General features: G+C 41.0%; 1 protein-coding gene across 1 annotated transcript in view; it reads right to left on the reverse strand.

Annotated features, from left to right (window-relative positions):
- The window catches only part of CDH20 (cadherin 20), a 150,052-nt gene extending 130,490 nt beyond the window's left edge, over nt 1-19,562 (reverse strand). Inside the window, exon 1 of the mRNA XM_074944981.1 lies at nt 19,192-19,562. The gene's annotated coding sequence lies outside the window, so the exon portion shown is untranslated. The remainder of the gene's footprint in view (nt 1-19,191) is intronic.
- Between the last annotated feature and the right edge of the window lie 1,226 nt (nt 19,563-20,788).

Raw genomic sequence — 20,788 nt, forward strand, 5'->3', positions numbered from 1 at the left:
AAAAAGGATGAAATTTTACAACTTTCAAGTTCAGTCTCTCTGTGGCGGATACAATTTAGAACAATTCATAATAGTTTAACTGCATTCGGTTTTTTTTTTAAATATGGTGCAACATCCAAAAGAGACTCTCTCGTTTCATTTAGGACTTGAAGTTCAATATAGTGGAAAGGCCAATTCTTTATCTTGTAAGCTATTACCCACTTTTATGCAATAAAAGATTTTTTTACTAGCATCCATTGGGATGGAGCTCCATGACTTCAGAAGAAATACTCCAACACGCTTGAAGCAAGACTGGATAAATTTTTATAGATCTTTCTCATAAATGAAATCAACAAGCCACACTAAACCATTATTCTAAATGTAAGGTGCAGCACTGACCTTGGAAAAGAAACAATTTCAGCCATGCCAGGGTTCAACTGTTCTTTCACATAAAGAACAAAATAAGTTAAAACTTCATTTTCAAATAATAAATAAAATAGTAAAGCTTTCTATTGTCCTAATTTTTACTTTTTAGAGTTCCTCCTTTATTCACTTCCATCTTAATCAAGGCATTATCCTTCTGACAACCGGGATTCCAATGCTATTGCACAAACTGGTCAGAAGAGTGCAGTGCATAATGAGAGATGCAGCCAGCAACATTTCTCAGGAGGGAGACTATATTGTCTCCACACTGCCCTCAGCCTCTGCCCAGTCTGCCAAAAGAGCTCTGTCTCCCATTGGACAATACTGCATACCATGTGGCTACCACTATGTCAACATCTGAGTGGAAACTTTTAGTATTTTTGGGGGGAAATACTTCACATTTTTCACATGAGACATTAATGGGACTGGAAAACTCTTTTTATGTTTACGCTATGATGTTTATTAATTTAGAATATAATTTTTGTAACCAACAACTGCAATCAAAAATAAAGCACCAATACATAATACTTTCCCAACCGTATACATTTCTGCAGTGAATCTTACTTCATTTTTTAGAAGTGAAGTAACAAATGTATAATCCTCAAGAACTACAGCTTAATAAGCAGGATATCCAGAGTTTCCTTGGTCCTAACCTTATCCGTTGGAAAAAAAAATAATCACTTTGTGTCATTAGAAGATGCAGGCATAGTTAAAAATGAATGCAGAACATGTACTCAAACAAATGCATTCACCTTGCATTCATTAGTACAGGCATTAGTAATTCTATACTATGTACTATGTACTTTAGTACTACTCACTGCCAGGAAGAAAGATAACCATGAGAAAAAAATTGGTAGCAGAATTTGCTTGTACAAGCTAATTGAAATATTTGCAGCCAAAATACAGGGTACATTTCAGTCAGTCAGAAAATTGTCTGAGTGATAATCACATTAATTATCCACATTATAGTACAGAGAGCCCAGGTTGAAATTTAATAACGCACGCGTCTTGAAGATGCTGAGAGATAAATAGATTGTGATTCTGCAAGCATCATTTGTTTTAAAACACTGTATTGTTTCTGAAAATTGTATTTATTATAGCTACGTGAAAGTATTAAGTATTATCAAAGGGGAGTATGTTTCTATTGTTATGCCTCACACAGTTTAAGCAAGATATATTTGTTTTTATTACTTACATTCCCTAGCCCCTTCCCTGAAAGAATTCTTTGCATTCCTGGTATATAACACTACGAGTGACCACCTCCTCCCCATTTTGCTCTGCTTGGTTCTCACCCACCTCTAAGGGCCCTACATCATGGTCATCTTGCTTCCAGCTGTGAAAGTGTGGAAGAGGCTTCCTTAGCAACCTGTTACTGCTGTCCCACAATTCACCCGAGGGGTTGCTATTAAATGCTAAGCCAACAGGGGCTAAGTACGTTGATTCAGCTCTTGACAGCATGGACAGAGAGAGAGGTGAGGACATGGAAGAAAGACAGAAGTCAAGAATCAGAAAGAGCAGAGGTCACTTTCATTACATTACAGAGGATACTGCTTGGTCACAGGGCCTGTCCAGTCACTCAAATTATATTAATATGTATACATATGTGTACATCCTCCCCCCAAAAACTTTCTGACTAAAGTGCGTATCAAGGACCTACAAAGTTAATTATAGTGTCACCTGTAGGAAGCACTTTTTCTCAAATGTAAAACTTCTAGTTATTTCCATTTGCTCTTGTATGTTCTATTCCCCCCACCCCTCAATCCCAAACACACACGACCACAAGCAGGATTGTATTAGGGCTTGGAAATGACAGCTAGCTTTTATTTTTGTTCCTGTGTCTCCTAGAGTAGAAGTTGCTTGACTTTGAGAAATCTAGGACTCTGATGAAAAATATTAAAAATTAAGGGTTTTTTTAATCATTATACAGTTTCTTAAGAATGATGTACAGTGACAAGACAATTGAATTTTGACAGAATTTGTCATGAAACATCCCCATCTCCTATGCCTGGAGGGAATTCAGGGGAAGATTCAGATTTTAAAGCTAAATGCCCTTTGTGCAGCCTTCTGGCTTTGTGTCCCTACTGCAGTATATATTTGCTCCGACCTCCCCTAATAGAAATCCTTAGAGGAATTGGGTATGTTCTTTATACATCTTTGGAGGGAAGGAAGCTTGAGTCACTTTGCAACACATCACAGAAGATCACACAATAGATGAAATAAGGAAAGACCTACTAAGGTCATTCTGTTCCTATTAATTTGATCAAGAATAATGCGTCAGACAGTAACAATGTTTGGATTCACATATTTACAGATTTCTGTGTATCATATCTGAAAGCAGAATTAGTTATTGTAATGGTATATGATGCTAGAACTGAAAAGGTGGAAGCAAGAGGTATTATCAATTTATTCTTCAAAGGGACTGTTTCCAGTGAATTGCACACACACAAAACTCATAATATATGAGGCCCAAAAGCAATCCTATGAATGCAACAGAAGACAAGATTCGTCCCTTTGTGTCAGAAAACAAAACCCTCTAGTTGGTTAGAATCTGAGATACAAGCTCCCATCTGACATGGTTTCAAGACAATATGCATATTTTGGCTTGAGCCTATCCCTAAAGAATACTTAGGCCAAGCCAAGCTTGCTTATAAGTCACCCAAGCACGACACAGAGATTCAAACAGGAATAATAAAAGAGATAGATGTAATTAAAACCCCAAAACAGAACCGGGCAAAATTGCTATGGTTACACTTTACAAAGTCAATGAAGGACTGGAATGGAGCAGCTGAAATAAGGTTGTTTGGCATAGGGTCATTGTAATGATGAATTAGGGTTAATTTGCTACTTGAACGTAGGTCAGATACTCTGCTGTTACAAAATACTCATTTTACTAAATATATTTTGGCTCACTTTTAGCTTTGGAAAATAAATATTGCAATGTTAAATTAAATATGCTCTGTGACAAGGACCTGGAAGAGTGGAAGACTATGATTTTATAGGCAGTTGGCTCTTATATACTATTAATATTATATGCACTTTGTAGCAAAAGCTGAAGGCCTGCCCTGCAGTGCAGAAATACTTTGCTACCCCTTTCAGGTTGCAGGCTTTTTTTTTTTTTTTTAAATGAGTACATGAGTTAATTAGTGGTTAAGTATTCTGTCTCTTTGCCTGGTCTATCTTATCCCTTATCCCCACAGTAAAGTTTTGTTTTTTCCCCTCTTCTCGCAATCATTACAACATTAACCAGTGCTGCCAACAAAACTAATTGAAGGTCTCCTGTCTTTAGGATCGGCTTAATGAAAAACAGGGGAGTTAAACAAATTCATTCAGCTTTCTAATAGACTGTAATTCCTATTAATTCATGTAAAGGCAAAGAGGTAGAAAAATAACCCAGACTTTTTTCCACCACTTGTCTTAAAAAGTCATCGCCACCTTACAGCTGTATAATTAAAAGTCATTATTTTTGTAACCTAAATCTCTCATCACTCTTTAATATGGAGTTAATAGTATTACATTTTGTCTTTTCAACTGAAGCTAGGTAAACACACAAAGACAAATATTTGTGAATATTCTTCCAGATTAATCCAATCCATTCTCTTTACTGACATTTGAATCTTTTTTACTCATTTGGGCCCTGATTCAGTACAGCATTTAAGTATGAGTTTAAATCCATTCCTGTTCTGTATCTCACTTAAGTAAATGCCTTAATACCATTGATTTCAAGGGGATTCAAGAATATGCTTAAACTCAGGCATGTGCTAATGTGGGTGACAGAGATGGGCTGCTATACTGGGGCCTTAGGCCCTGATCCAGCAAAATTCTTAAGCATGTGTTTAACTCCCATTGAAATCAATGCAATTTAAACACATGCTTAAAGTTAAGCATTTTGCAAACATTGCATGGGAACAAGCTATTAAACAGCAAAAATAAAACAAAACAAAAGAATGAATTATTGGGCTAAATTGTTTGTTGTGGACAGTTTCCCCAGCTTCTCTCTCAGTTGTGTAGAAATGTGCTACTGCGTAAGCCCCGCCAGTTTTTAGTTTCCTACCAAAGAAAAGAAAAGAGAAGAAAAGCAAAAAAAAAAGACAGACAGGACTAATAATTATTTATTTGTATTACAGTAGTGCCTAGATATGCAAATAAGGAAAGGAATCCCACTGTGCTTGGCATTGTGCAAACACATCAGTACAGAGTACTGTATAAAGGCCTGCGCCTGTGAACACTGCATTTGGAAATCCCTTTGAAGTCATTTGGAATTCAGCCCACAGACGGTTTGCAGGGATCACGACTTAAATGCTAAAGTATTATTATTAGTTATCATCAAGTGTTCTGAAGCAGACAAAAAGTGACCCGTGCTTTCTTATGCTGTGATGAGCAAAGTAACATAGGATCTGAAAAACAAACTGTGGCTTGTTGACTATGTATATCGGCTTGTTATATTTAAATGGACAGCAATGTACTTTTTGCAACTGGGCAGAGGTTGAGATTTTTTTCCTTTTTCTAAATTAAAAAAAATCATTTAAATGACATACCTGTAAACCAATGCAGGTTAATGCATTATCAATATATAATATGGGATAAATTCTGCTCTCAAAGATCTGCATCTCCTAAGAACTATAAATGTATTTCAGAGGATATAATTTGGTCCTGTATGGAAGGTAATCTTCCATTCTTGTGGGATATAAATTATCTATATAAAGGTGCAAGAAAAGTTAACAACCCCTATATAATAGGGCCCTCCTACAACAGCAAATCCCAGCCTAGTACACAGTTTGAGTACCTGGGGATCTCAGGGAGGGTTTGGGAATTACAAAAAGGGAGAGCTCCCTAGCGTTGACAGCTTTGCTGAAGAAATGAGCTTGTAGCCCATGCTCACAATGATGTAATCATTAGTACAACAAGCTGAAACAGATTAACAGTAAAGGATTACAAAGGGGCAGAAAAGAAAGAAAGAAAGAAATGCTAGTCAGGAATAATTATCACAGTGTATAAAACTTTCTACTCTTTTATCATAAATTGCAAAGTTTTATTGATGCATATTTTATCACAGCACTCTTGCCATATGTGATCTGAAGACTCAGAGCCTGTCCCCAGAGACAGAAGTACTGATATAGATAATCAAGAATTCCTTTTATGCTTCTCTCAACACAGCTACAGCTCACATTGAAATTAGCATCTTTTACAATGCAACGCCAGTTTGCTGCCACAACTAGACATGACAGCTGGAGAAAGAGGCCTGCTCATCCAGTTATTCCTTCAAATCTCAATTTCATTATGGTTTGTGAAGATGGTGTACTGTATGTAAGCACTGTGGATCATCAGTGGCTAGCAGAGAAATGAATCTGCACACAACCTATGTAATCCGGAAATCAGAGAGAAACTGTTCAAAATAAAACCAGTGATGAAAAGCATGATCACAGACAGCCCTTGAAAAAAAAAAAGAAAAGAAGAAATGAAGAGGAATCCAAGTGCTCTGAACTCTTGTAATTTACACTCAGGATTAGATTGAAAGATTTACCCACAGGGTGACATTCACCCCTGTGAAGACCCCAGCACAGGACTGTGCACCATTTAGATTCCCAAAGCATGAATTTCACCCATGTAGTGCCCTATGCAGTGGGTAGTATGGAACTGCACCACCTGTGGGGAGTGGTTAGTGTGCCTAAGGGGTACATACTATGCACTTGTCACAGTTCAGGGCAATTGCACATATACTCTCCCTCTACGGTCCAGCAAGGGCTCCCACTCTAGGTTTCCAGCTCTCCAACTCACCTAGGAAGCTTACCAGAGATCACCCCAACTCCAACAAGAGCTCTGGTTGGTGATTACCTCTGTAATGTATTGCACAGGTGTCAAGTCCTTTGGGCAGCATTTAAACCATACCATATCCAGTAAAAAATGGGAAATAAATTACATGGAGAAGTGTGAATGCAATTCCACTTTACTACCCTTATAGCTTTGTCCTCTTGCAAATTGCATTGAGTAGCACGCTTATAGTGTAATATTGCGGACAAGCTTCCCAGGCTCAAAACGTGCATAACAGCAGGCCCATTAGAGTTCATTATCAAGAAATGAGAGAAAATAATTACTTATATCATGGAAGGCAGAAGACTATGAAAAGAAGCTATGTGGGGAAAACAAAAACTATAATGTAAGGAACAATTTTGCCTTAGCAGAGCAAAGCAATCCTAATGTATAAGAGTCATAGATGACAAAGCTTACAATCCTCCTGTAAAGTTTACGATCTATGAATGGGACAAGAAGGGACCCATAACCAAAACTCTTGGGGATCTCATTTTAATTATCCTAAGGACTATAAAATTCTGAAATCCCTGCCCCTAACTCCAAGGGAAAGAAACATATAACTAGAAATGAGTGATTCTTTTGTGTACCCCGGAAGAAGATTCTTTTTTTTTTCAGGACTACTTTCCACCTTTTCTACCATGTCATGGATTGTCCTGCCTTCCTGAGCTCATCCCAGAGTTCCCTTTTATAAGGATTAAAATTAAAGACTCTTTTTTCATCTGTGCTGTTAGTTACACTAGCATAATCCCATTGAAATCAATGAGGTTGCAGTAGTGTATTTGAGTGTCTAAATCCCACAGGTGGCTTTAAAAATCTCAGCTCTATACCTGAAGTCTGTGAGAACAGGATAGGGCCCCAACATGAGAAAGAGGCCTATGGTATTATTGTCTGTTAAGAGATTTAATAGTTTAAATACATATTTTGATATGACCATATTTTAAACACTTGGGCGTCACATAATAGTCTAAAAAATTGCTGGCAAGTGCAATCATCTTAGGTAACAAACACTGTCCACTGCCAAGATATTAAAACTGAAGAATATTAATAACTTACAAAAGAAATAGAACCACAAAAAGTATTTTAAATGGTGATCTAAGATAAATGTACAGGTTTCATTAACTAGATATGTGAAGAAACAATTAAACCCTATATTTTTACTTACATTTGATATGAACATGCATTATCAGTGGAATAAATTAGCAACAGATTTTGAACAAAATGCAGATTCAAGGTTTATAGATTTTTAATAAATTTCTTTACTACGTTTTCATATTTGACTATTCTACAGTAGCACCTAGAGTGCCCAATTAGGAATCAAGAACCCTTTGCTCTACTCATGTAATAAAAAGGCAGTCTCTCCCCCAAAGATCTTACAATCTTAGCATTTAATGAGAAACAAATGAACTGGGTGAAGATGAGGAGAAGAGAAGACAATTATTTTTGACACTATTAAGCACAAGTCTCAGTATACCCATTGTCTAGCTATTGTCAAGTGTTTCATTGGCATCACAGTAGAGGTGAGTCCTAAGGAGAGATCCTTCCATGTATATTAGGCAGCATGGCACAAAGCCTGCAGGAGTTTAAGGGAAAAATGGATTAACAGGCAATGAAGGCTGGCTTCATAGGCAGACCAGAGGCAGGAGTTGACAACTCAATAACATAGAGCTGATCAATTTGTTTTCTTTGAAACTTTGATATGTCATCACCCTTTCCAAGATATTTGAACTTGAGTGCCTAGTTCCTTATTCTATAACATAAGGTGCACACACACATCTCATCTAAAGTTTACATAACTAATGTTCCTAAAGATTCCGATGGACATCTCAGGACAAATTGTGCTCTCAGTTACAACAAGGTAAATCTAGTGCACTTCCATTGAGTTCAGAGATGTTTCTCTGGATTTACATAAAACTGAGTGAGCAGAATTTGGCCCTGTGTGAGGCCTGAGCTGTATACAAGAGATGGTTCGGGCTATCATCTCTATATGGAGGACTCCAAATTTGATCTCCTACCCGCGATCTCTACACATAGCAATATCATATCTCTAGCTGCCTCTCTCACATCTCCTCCTAAATGAACTATCGCCTCAAACTCAACATGAAAAAAATTGAATTTACCTTTTTATAAAACCCTTTAATCTCTTGAACTGTATATGTCCCAAAGATGTCTCATAAAAATCTAGACAACACCAGACTAGTTTGAATCTTGGTCTATAACCTTAAACTGTTTCACCTAGCTTCATATTATGTCACAACTGTGCAAATTGCTGGCACTATGATGATGGGTCTCGTGCTTTCTCTTCTGAGGGGGGGTTCAGGACACCGTTTCTTGTCCCTGAACTGGGGTATTAACTGCCCCACTAATGTCCTAGAGGAGGGGAACGGAGAGGGAGGGACCCGGGCCCACCCTCTATTCCGGGTCCCAGCCCAGGGGCCCTAGTGATAGCAGTAAATCACTAGAACTAGCGGTTCCTTCCCCTGGGCTACTTCCCTCTCCTGCCCTTCAGCTTGTGGGGCTTCCTGCCCTCCCTCTGCACAAACTAGGTGTCCCTTTAGCTAGGGTCTTGGTCTTCTTAGCCCACCGCAGCACTTCTCCAAACTCTCCTCTGCTTCCCTCCAAACTGCTCTCTGCTCCAACACCAATCCACTCTGCTTCAACTCCTCCTCTTGTCTGATTGAAGCAGGGAGTTTTTATCATGTGACTGGCTTCAGGTGCTTTAATTGGCTTCAGGTGCTTTAATTAATGTATAGCAAACTTTGTTCCCTCTACAGGGAATAAAGCTCCCTTCTAACATTCTCCTGCTGCCCTCTGGACATGCTGTATCTCATATTCCCACCCCGCCCCTTGCTCAACACCATGGGGTTGGGCTACTTGGGACGAGAGGCAGTGCTGTCGTGATAGGCCATCAGCGTTGCCGTGTTGGCTTCAGGCCCTATGCTGTACCCGGAAATGGAAGGGCTGCAGGGATAGGAACCACCTAGTCACTCTTGCATTCTTCTCCTTGTTTCTGTGCATCCACTGGAGTGGGGCGTGGTCTGTCACGAGGGTAAACCGCCGCCCCAGTAGGTAGTAGCGGAGAGTCTCCATAGCCCATTTTACCGCCAGACATTCCTTTTCAACGACGGCGTCCTTTGTTCCCTGAGGACGTACAAGATCGGGTGTTCCTCCTTCCCTACCATCTGCAAAAGGACGCTCCTAGCCCTACCACCGAGGCATCTGTTTGTAGGATGAATTCCTTCTCGAAGTCTGGGGCTATGAGTACTGGATGGCAGCAAAGGGCTGTCCTTAAATCTGCAAATACTCCTTTTGCCGCATCAGTCTACTTTACTATCTCGGGGTCCCGAGCCTTTATCAAATCCGTCAATGGCCCTGCTCTTGTGGCGAAATGAGGGATGAATCTCCGATAGTATCCTACTATCCCTAGAAATGCTCTGACCTGCTTTTTGCAGACTGGTCGAGGCCAACCTTGTATTGCCTCCACTTTATTCCTTTGGGGTTTCACCAAACCTCTCCTTACTACATACCCGAGGTATCTGGCCTCAGCTAGTCCTATAATGCACTTGAGAGGGTTGGCAGTGAGGCCGGCCTTCCGCAGGGTGTCTAGCACTGCTTCTACTTTTCCTAGGTGTGTTTCCCAGTCAGGGCTATGGATGACTATGTCGTCTAGATAGGCGGCGGCATACTTGGCATGGGGTCGCAGCAATTTGTCCATAAGTCGTTGGAATGTTGCAGGGGCCCCATGGAATCTGAAAGGGAGGACAGTGTATTGGAACAGGCCATCAGGTGTAGAGAAGGCAGTCTTTTCCTTGGCATTCTCGGCCAGGGGAATTTGCCAATATCCTTTGGTCAGGTCCAGGGTGGTTAGGTACTGGGCCTTGCCTACCTGATCAACTAGCTCATCAATGTGTGGTATCGGATAGGCATCGAATTGGGATACTTCATTCAACTTCTGGAAGTCATTGCAAAACCTCAGGGTGCTGTCAGGCTTGGGGACTAGGACGATAGGGCTAGACCACTGGCTATGGGATTCTTCAATAACCTCGAGTTCCAGCATCTTCTTCACTTCTGTCCTAATTTCTTCCCTTTTAGCTTCCGGTATCTGGTACTGTCTTATTGTCACCCTTACTCCGGGCCTGGTGACAATATGATGTTGGACCAGTGTCGTATGGCCCGGCTGTGTACAGAACACGTCCTGGTTCTGTTGGATCATATCAATGACCTCTGTTCGTTGTTCTGGAGTTAACTCAGGAGATATCTTCACCTGCCCCTGTGGGTCATCTGTCTGGGGTGGAGCTCCCCGAATGACCAGGCACATCTCTCGGTCATGCTAGGGCTTCAGTAAGTTGATTTGGTAAATTTGCTCTGGCCTTCGGCGGTCTGGTTGTCTGACCTTATAGTCCACCTCCCAAATGGCTTCCACTATCTCATATGGTCCATGCCAGCTGGCTAGGAGCTTGCTTTCTGCTGTCGGCACCAGCACCATCACCCGTACTTTTGCCCGATGGTTGTAATATGTCCGCTGGGCTGCGGTGGCTTGTATTAGGGCCTTGACCATGTCATCCAGCTTAGGGATGGGAGGGTTTTGGCTAACCCTGGTTTAAGTGCCCAGCGCGTAGATCCCACTCCTTACACCACGTGTGGCAAATTGCTGGCACTACTATGATGGGTCTCGCGCTTTCTCTTCTGAGGGGAGGTTCAGGGCACTGTTTCTTGCCCCTGAACTGGGGTATTAACTGCCCCACTAGTGTCCTAGAGGAGGGGAGTGGAGAGGGAGAGACCCGGGCCCGCCCTCTACTCTGGGTCCCGGCCCTAGGCGTAGTGGTAAACCACTAGAACTAGCGGTTCCTTCCCCTGGGCTACTTCCCTCTCCTGCCCTTCAGCTTGTGTGGCTTCCTGCCTCCCCTCTGCACAAACCAGGTGTCTCTTTACCTAGGGTCTTGGTCTTCTTAGCCCACCGCAACACTTCTCCAAACTCTCCTCTGCTTCCCTCCAAACTGCTCTTTGCTCCAGCGCCAATCCACTCTGTTTCAACTCCTCCAAACTGCTCTTTGCTCCAATGCCAATCCACTCTGCTTCAACTCCTCCAAACTGCTCTCTGCTCCAACACCAATCCACTCTGCTTCAACTCCTCCTCTTGTCTGATTGAAGCAGGGAGTTTTTATCATATGACTGGCTTCAGGTGCTTTAATTGGCTTCAAAGTGCTTTAATTAATTTATAGCAAACTTTCTTCCCTCTACATGGAATAAGGCTCCCTTCTAACACTCTCCTGCTGCCCTCTGGCCATGTTGTATCACACAACCTAATTGCCATTTGTCTTCTATTTCTACATATATCCAACCCATGCTTTCACCAAATTCTCTCTCTTTCACCTCTGCAGTCTATCCTTCTCTCTTCAGCCCTGGGGATTATCACATTTATCATCTCTCTTTTACTATAGCAACCTCTTCTTCTCTGCAGTTCTTTGATTCAGTACATACAAAGTAGCGTTGATAAATTTATCTTGTTCCAGCAACCTGGGAGTCATTTGACAGGTCTCCCCTCTTGTTTTCTGCATCAAGATCAAGCTTCATATTTCACCTTCAAGGCCCTTCTTCATTCCATTTTCTCTACTGCTGCTTCCTTCTATTCTCTCTCCCCCACACTACTTACATTCCTCCCACACTACCCTGTCTAGGACCTTATACATTCTTTCCCCATACCCATCTCCATGCCCTTTCCATGCATGGATATCTCTCATTTCTTCAATTACATCCTTAAAAACCCTCTTCTTCCACAAGGCTTTGAAATATTAGCCCATCACATTATCCCATGTAGCATATATGTTGGAATGGTGTTGTCTACATCTCATTTAGATTGTAAGCTCTATGGTGCAAGGACTATGGGTAAAATTTTCAAAAAAGTGCCCAAGAGGCTTAGGAGCCTCCCATTTTAAAAAGAAAACAGGTTCTTCAGTGTCTAACACACATTGGAAGTCTTGAAAGTAAGTTCCTAGGTCAATTAAGTGCTTTTGAAAAAATGTATCCTATGTCTTGTTTTATATTTGTATAGTGCTAAGCACACAGAAGGCACTCAGTAAACCACCACCACCACCTAGTGAAGTGTCTATATACCAATTTTATAAGATTTGCCAAATGGTGTTCTACTACTGCTCTTTTAATTTTCATGACAGCAATTCTGAATCAAAACTACACAAGCAAGAAAATTTATAGGTAAGCCTTTCAATCCATCTTTAACATGCCCCATTGTGTCCAAGTTACATGTTTCAGGAATCCACTATATGCTACAAGTGCTAAAATACCTAGGCATACAGGAGACATTAATTATATAGTTTCATTTTTACCTCTGAATTGCTGCTGTAGTAGATTTAAAAAAATCATGTTGAATAATTTAGTCCCAAAGAGTTACTTACTTTAGAACTGTTAGAATCTCATGGATTGTGTCTTTAGGATTCTTAGGACTTGATTGTGCAAACTTTATTCATGTTGGTGAGCACTTACTATAGCAGGCCCACTGGCTAGCTGTAACAGAGCTCACCAACATGAATCCTTACAAATCCCCAACAAATTCTGTTAAACATACTTCACCATGTAAGAAAAAAAAGCGGTTTACACAAAGGACCTACTCAAAAACAAAGTTGTATGTGCCCTCTGCTGGCCCCAGACAGCAACTATCTAACAAACCCTATCCCCAGACTTCTGATGGTACTGGGGTGTGTGTGAATAAACAGGGAGACAGACAAAAAATATTTTTGGGTCTTCAAATACTATTAGAAAAAACAGAAACCCCCAGAAATAGTGACCATGGCAGAAGGAAAGAATCAAAAGAGAAGAAAATTCAGAGCCTAATTTGTTGCTTTAAACTGCAATGTTTTCACTGATATCAGTTGGACCTTTGACTGCCTCACGGCTACAGGATTGGGCCCTTCATTTTCAAGGTTCTGAGAAAGTATTAAAAACAATGGAGACAAATATTTTAAACCTATAAAAGGGCATTTGACAGTGTAACTTTATTTCTAAACACTTGAAGTACCTTTAATGGGTGCAGTGTGTGAACTATCATTATATTAGTTTACTTTTTTTAAAACATTAGTTCAAAAAAGAAAAATAGATCATATTGGAAATGTATGAAATGCTCCTTTCATCCACAGATCATTGACATCAGAAACTGTATTTCTTCCTTCACAGTACTTATAGTCTATCATGTCAATGTGTACTTAGTGAGCTCTACCAGAGAATTACCATATTGACATGCTCTATAGTGTCAACAAGAGATGGTGAATTTTAAAACAGTGATTAATTCACAAGTGAAAATGCACATTTATATATATTAATTCTTACGCAAAAGTAGGTCTTGTCTTAGTGTTGAAGACATTTTTACAAACGTATACCTCTATTGCTTTAATTAAAAAAACAACAAAACAAAACACCCAAGATACTAGGATTCATGACCTACAAAATATTCTTGTTCAATTGCTTTTGCAATTATTTTGTAGGTGCAAACAAAAAATAGCATATGAAATTAGAGATAATTTCCTTCCACTCATCTTTTAAAATTGTCAAATTACTTAAATTAAATTTAAAAGACAAATATTCCCAGACTAAGGACTTTCATATCAGCTTTCAGCCTCAGACAAGTTATCACAGCTGAGTTATAAACATTTGGCATTTTCTTAAAAGAAATGTAAATGATGATATATCCTTAACTAGCCACATTACACCAATAAAATACTAAGACATGATTGTCTTGCCTCATGTCTTGCTTTTCCTTAAATACAGTGCCTTAGAGGCAGTAGTGTTAGTGTACAAAGCACTCTGCTAATACTAGTTTTAATCTTTATATAAAAAATAAGCTTCAATTTCTTGCTTGCTAATGATCAGTACATGAGCACATTTAACTTCTCTTCATAAAATACATTCATATACTATCGCTTTCTAAAACAAGGTACAGTGCTGACATGACAGATTCATGTTTCCAGCTGTGACATAAGGGTTCTTTGACAATGCCACAGTGAAAGCCCTATTAAGAGTACATGTGTTGGACAATGCATATGATGCAGTTAGATGCTATAAAAAGATTTTCCAGGTGTTAATGAGTTACATGGTTAGAATTAAAATGAGATAGATCAGTCTAACTGGAAAATCTCAAGAAACAGGACTCAGACTCTCAGAGAAACAGACAAACAGTGCTTTATATGCATCATTGGCCAAACTCTGCACCTGACCTTGGGAGGTGATGAGCGATCATGACTACTCAGTGAAGAAACTGTTCATTCATGATGGTGTACATGAAATAAGGAAGGCACGAATGAGATCATTCAGTTTCATACATCCTTTTACTTTGCTTTATCTGAAAAAAATAACCATTTTTGTGTAATTTATAAATGAAAATGTTAATTTATTGCTTCATTTCTTCTTCTCTCTGGTTTTGCTATACTCAGTCAGAACCATGACTACTTGTGGTTAGCACTTGCAAAAGACACACACGTGCACACACATAAGCCTACTGTGAAAGATCAGTGGTTGTGATTTTCAAAGCAGGTTAGGGGATTTAGACACATTAAAGGTATGTTTAAAACCCCTAGACTCCTTTGAAAATCTCAACCACTGATCTTTCAGAGTATGTGTATAGTTATCCTGTATATCATATATATATACACACACATTTATTTATATTATTTATTTTACTAAAAGAACATTTTAAATTGTGTGTGTATTTTACCGATACTGTTTGTACTAGGAGTTTTGGGAACTGAAGTTTTGGTACACCTATAGATGCAAGGTACAGTCGGAGAAGGCTGCAATGCAGATTTCTCCATGCCATTTTGACCACAACCTCATCCTGGTATACATCTATAAGGCAGAGGTGATGGGAGGGGAGGAGGAGAAGAGATAATTTAGTCTCAATGCTAATTCCATCATGGCTTTTCTTTGCCAGTGTACAGTATTAACATATACTGTCCACTAGAAAATGAACTAACAACATCCAATTCATTTCACTAAGTAAGTAAATCTGAGTATTTTATCTTTCAGTTCCAACTTAAGTCCCTCATGAGGTTAGCTCATTTAAATTTTGCTGAAGGGCTAAATTATTTTATATTAGGTCTAGGAAGATTAGATGAAGAGTATGAGCAAACAAATTCAATAACACCTTGGCACAGAGTCTTGAAATTAAAGCCTTAAGGATTAAAATTCTGCTGTCTTGCTAGGTGTTCTGCACAAATGTTGCTATCATACAATGTAATGTCTGACCATTCAACCATATGCCAAACAAACTCTGCTATGACAACCAGATGTAGTCATTGCCATGAAATGAAATAATCATTTTATTAATTACCCTTTAATTAGTTTATACAATAGAGGACATGCAGTAATTTAGTCATAATTGGCCTGACAGACTCAGTACTTACAGGGATGGAATCTGTTTGTGAGACTACTTGCTATGAATAACAATTATGTATGTGAAAATGCAATTTTATTTTGGAGATGTACTGTGCATTTCACATAACTTATGTACAAGGTATTATTCAGCATTTAACTACAAACCAATGACTAATGATTTCAATACATAAAATTGTATAAACCTCTATGTATAGCTGAAGCAATGAGGACTTCTTGTGGCACCTTAGAGACTAACAAGTTTATTTGGGCATAAGATAGTTTCCCCATGATTATCATGGTTCTTAAGGCACGTTTTTCATGTCTTATTTAACAACCATAAATTTGGTATATGTTTATGTTTATTAAATATAAGAAACATTAGACTTATGACAAAACTTTACTGGTCTTCAGTCGTGGCTCCAGAAATTATTCTGAAATTAAAGGTTTCAGAGTAACAGCCGTGTTAGTCTGTATTCGCAAAAAGAAAAGGAGTTCTTGTGGCACCTTAGAGACTAACCAATTTATTTGAGCATGAGCTTTTGTGAGCTGTATGCATCCACAGTATGCATCCGATGAAGTGAGCTGTAGCTCACGAAAGCTCATGCTCAAATAAATTGGTTAGTCTCTAAGGTGCCACAAGTACTCCTTTTCTTTTTTCTGAAATTAAACACAGCACTTAACTAATTGATGCACTATAAAGTTAAGATTCTTTATAAGAGTTCCCTAATGAAACACCACTGGCGACGACTCAAGGTCAGTAGTGTCTCTTATAGTTTTCACTACACATTTTGTCTTTCTACCTCTAGAGGATATTTCAGTAAAATGTTCTTAGGTTTCTAAAAGTGGGTCGATCCAGATACGGTTAGCAATATTCCCTTGTAGAAAGTTCTGGTAAAAAGGAACAGGTTGGCAGATTGCCTTGAAAACTGTTCCTCACAACAGGGATTACAATTAAATCAGAAATAAAGAATTTATCCTCAATCTATCATTGGATTACGACAATGCAATTTTGACAACTTCATCAGAACGTTTGTGAAGTGCATTTTAACTGCGGTCTTTTAGTATCCAGGTGAGTTCCTCCCAACACCCCACTTTGGGCCAAACACTGCAGTGCTCACTCAGTCCATCCTCAGATAATTTGGGATTTGAATAGAGACTACATTATTTTATTTAGTTACCTATACAGTTGTAGCACTTTAACATGTATCCTGTTTTCTCCCCTTCCCTTAATGCAAAAATCTCACAAGTGTATCTCAAAGTCTTAGGCAAACTCAGAAAAATACAACACTATGATCTGGACAGCAAAGTGAAAGCTCACTCCCCTGTTATCTTACTGGTATTTCCTATACTCTGGCTTCCTTATGTATACAGATGAAAAGTATACTAATTGTGGTTCTGATTAAACATTGTCCAGTGCCAAAATTTTTTTTTTATTTAGTAATATATAATGGATGGATATCTGTACTAAAATCTGTGAGCCAAATTCATCCCTGGTGTAACTTCTTTGAAGTCAATGGAGTCACACCAAAGCTGAATCTGTTTCCTTTACAACATTAGACTTCAAATCATCCTGTGATTTTGCTCAGATGATTATGACTTCATCAACTTTGTTTTAATACCCTGCTCTTTCATTCTCTCCGATTAGACATATCACTACTCTCTTTTTTTGTACATGTATCTCTTGTTGTATGCTACTTAGGAAATAGTTTACAACCACTTTTCACTTACAGCACCATTTTTTAGTAAATATCAATACTGTCAGTCTACTGCCTATGTACTTTGCTTGACTACTAAAATCACCTTTAGCACTAGCAAGCATGGGGTTTTCTGTTACATCATATAGAAAAGCAAAAGTGTAGTAAGGGTTATTTCACCAGTTTTTCATGAAAGAGAAATCATTCTGAGTAACATGTTTTAAACCTGGACATAATTACAAAGTTAAAATGCAAACAGTTTACTGTTAAAATCTTGCATGCCTGTTTGAAAAGCCTTACAGCAGCACAAAAGCTGGCACCATTAGCGGCCATCCCTGCTGAGCTGGCAATAAAGTGTGCACATAAGTAAAATGCATTAATTGGTATTAGTCAGTCTAGTTAGGATGTTCATTCTCCAGGCATATTTACATTTTACTTCTCTAAAACGGGATTAAAAAAACAACCCATCACTTGATTGTGTCCAGCATAAAAACTAAGAAGAGAAAATGGCAGTAATGCATATTTAAACTGCAGTTTCACAGAGATGCCCTTTTGTTAAATAGATAACGACCCCTGGGCTCTGGGATTCAAAGTACTGCAGAAGCGGAGCAAGTGATAAATGTTGCATGTTGCTATTTTCTCTCCCTTTCTCTCATTTTGTGGCTACTGTGCCCTACTGATTCCCGCACCTTCGGATCAGAATGAACAATTAACGGCCTAATTATTCCAGTCACACCAGCCCACAATGAAATCTTTATTCAGTGTTTACAGCAATCTTTGGCAGAGGCTGTCTTGCTGTTTTGAAACTAACTAAGAAGAACTGCACCCCTTGGCTCCGCTCAGCATCAGCTGCCTTGGTTTCAGAGCTGGGTGCCAATAACCAACCTTCTTGGTTCCCCCCTCCCCTTTCCAAAGTGGGTTTTTTTTTGTTTTGTTTTGTTTTGAGGGTGAAAAGATCTATTCTCATCAACTCCTTGTATATACTGGCTGATTTATGGCCCAGCCATTGGTCTCTTCCTTCCGTATCTCTTTCACATTTATTTTCTGTTACCCCTTCCCCTCCTCTAGCAACACCCAGCAGAGTCCCACCAAGTCGGCCGCTGGAGAGCCCTTCACCGCAGGCTGCCCGGCGGGGGGCCGGGCCGGGAGGGGCCACCGCGGCCAGTGAGAGCCACGGAAGAAGAACCAAACTTGGTTCACAGGAGGAAAAAAAGTGAAAACAGAAAGGGGGAGAGTTTCCTGCACACTTTGCTCGCAGCTCCATTTATTCTCCCCTGGCTCTAAGGGCGGGGAAGAGGGCTGGCAACAGCGCGTGCCCCGCTCCCTGGAGGGCTCCCCCAAATCACCCCATGGGCAGGGCTCCCTCCTGCTCCTATAATGCCCCTGTGTTCAGGGCTTCCACTGGGCAAAATCCCCCCCCCCTTTGCCCCCAGCCCATGGCTCCCCACACTCTCGGCCCCCTGCTGGGCATGCCCCCCCCCCCCGCGCCCCAGTGTCTGATCCTTGGCGGCATCTCCGTGGGGCGGCCGCCTGTAGAAGAGTCCTCTGTGCAACCACCTCCCCGCCTCCACCGGGCTCCTTTCCCTGGGGGGTTTCCCCGTATGCGGCTCCCCCAGCACGCAGCAGAGCAGAGGGGACCACCCCGGAGCCGGCGGCCCTGGGGCACGTCCCCCGCACCCGAGGCGCTGCTCAGCCTGGCGCTGCGGAGGCGGCTCCCCCCCGCCAGCCCTTTGGCCCGAACCGCCGGGGAAGTTGGAGCCAGAAGCTCGTGGCTGGGCGGAGGCAGCCCCGCCGCCAGCGCACCTGAAAGAGTCCCAGCCAAACTCGAGAGCAGCGGCAGCCCCGCGCCCCTTCCCTCTGCCTCCCGCGGTGCTCGGCAAGGGAGCCTCCGATGTTACCCCGCGGGTACCTTGCGCGGTGTGTGGCAGGAGCTCCCCGGGAACCCTCCTGGCGACCTTCCTCCTCGCTGGGGTCCCCGCTCACATCCCAGCGCCCCCCGCCACGGCCACTGTCGTCCGAGAAGCGAAGTCCACTCCTGAGCCCACCTCAGGGGGGGGAAAAAGGGGGAGGGGGACGCACAGCTTCCCCCTCCTGCCCCCAGCGCTCACAAAGGGCTAGATTTCTGCTTCCACCTGGGCTGCAGTGACGACGGGGTTTCTCCCCCCCCGTCCCTCGCCTCTGCCAACTCTCAGCTCAGAGCCGGTGGAGATGGAGGCTCCTCCAGACCAGCTCCTCTCGAGTTTGTGGCAGGCACCTCTTCCCCTCCTCCTTCGCCCTTGCTCCTTCCCTAGTCTAAGTGGCTGCTGGCTGCCTGTGCCACTGGTACTCACTCTGCTGCTCATGAATATTCTGACAGAGGCGAATGCTGTTGAAGTAAATTGAATTAGCCAATTGGTGCCAGGAATGTGCACTCCGTCCCTCTGCGGAGCTGTCTGGAACACCACCAGATGCAAGTAATTAGTGTCCAGTTGGCACCCTGTGGTTCAGACCCTGCCATTTTGACTTGGCACCTCTGGGGAACCCCACTGGCTTTAGATTCCACACGCATCTCAGGTCCTGGGAAAAGCAGCAGTGTGTACCAGAGACATCTTTTTACAGAGAATATGTCTTAGGAGGATTTAAAAGATGCACCATCCCTGTTCAGGACTGAATGGGAATTTATGGGGAAAGACAAGGACAACATGACAGATTTAAAACACACTTGTTAGGTAGTCTGAAAATACTGGGATACAAAGCTTTATTTTTCTAACAGAGGAAAGCTTTGTTTCCTTGAGAAGGCTCAGTTCTAATTAATAAATATTCTTTGATCTTACAGATATCAGTGTAAATTCGATTTCTTGTGGGGATTGTAGAAGATTGAAAAAATCCATTAAATAATCCTCTAAAAACCCTTCCTTTTTAAACTTTTTTCAAATGTCTGTGGTGGTCATGAAACTGGTAGGCAACTGACAGCAATGAAAACTCAAATACTCTGTCTAACCACAGAACTGCTACAGCAGAGGCAGCACATGTACACAGGAGATGCATTCCATGCTCCCTACCAATTTGCCTCAGTGGTGACCTGGAATAACCACCTCTAGGGGTGAGAAGGTTCCTAACTCTATGCCCATTCGATCCTTCATCTTTCTGCAGACATTGTAGTAAGGGTACAAATTAGCACCAACTTTGGAGTGAAAGAGATGTTCATTCGGTACTAGAATGAGACTGCAGCTCATTTCATATATGCTGAACAGCTGTCAGGTGGTAATACCGTCTTGTCACTACCAGCCTACAGCCCAATTCCATTCTCAGTTACACTGGGTCAGATCTCAAGTAACTCCACTAACTTCAGTGCAGAATAGAAACCATATAATCTCTACCCAAATCAGTCAGTTTGCCATTGAAGACTAATTCCCATTATTGATTTCCTGGAACATCCAGTCTCTTTGCGATGAAATCTACTATGAATATTGATTGCACAGTTTAGATTTTTTTTTATTTGCCTTGATTATTTAGCAGAACTAAGG

The sequence above is a fragment of the Natator depressus genome, chromosome 2, assembly GCF_965152275.1.
Source record: "Natator depressus isolate rNatDep1 chromosome 2, rNatDep2.hap1, whole genome shotgun sequence".
Classification (NCBI taxonomy): domain Eukaryota; kingdom Metazoa; phylum Chordata; order Testudines; family Cheloniidae; genus Natator; species Natator depressus.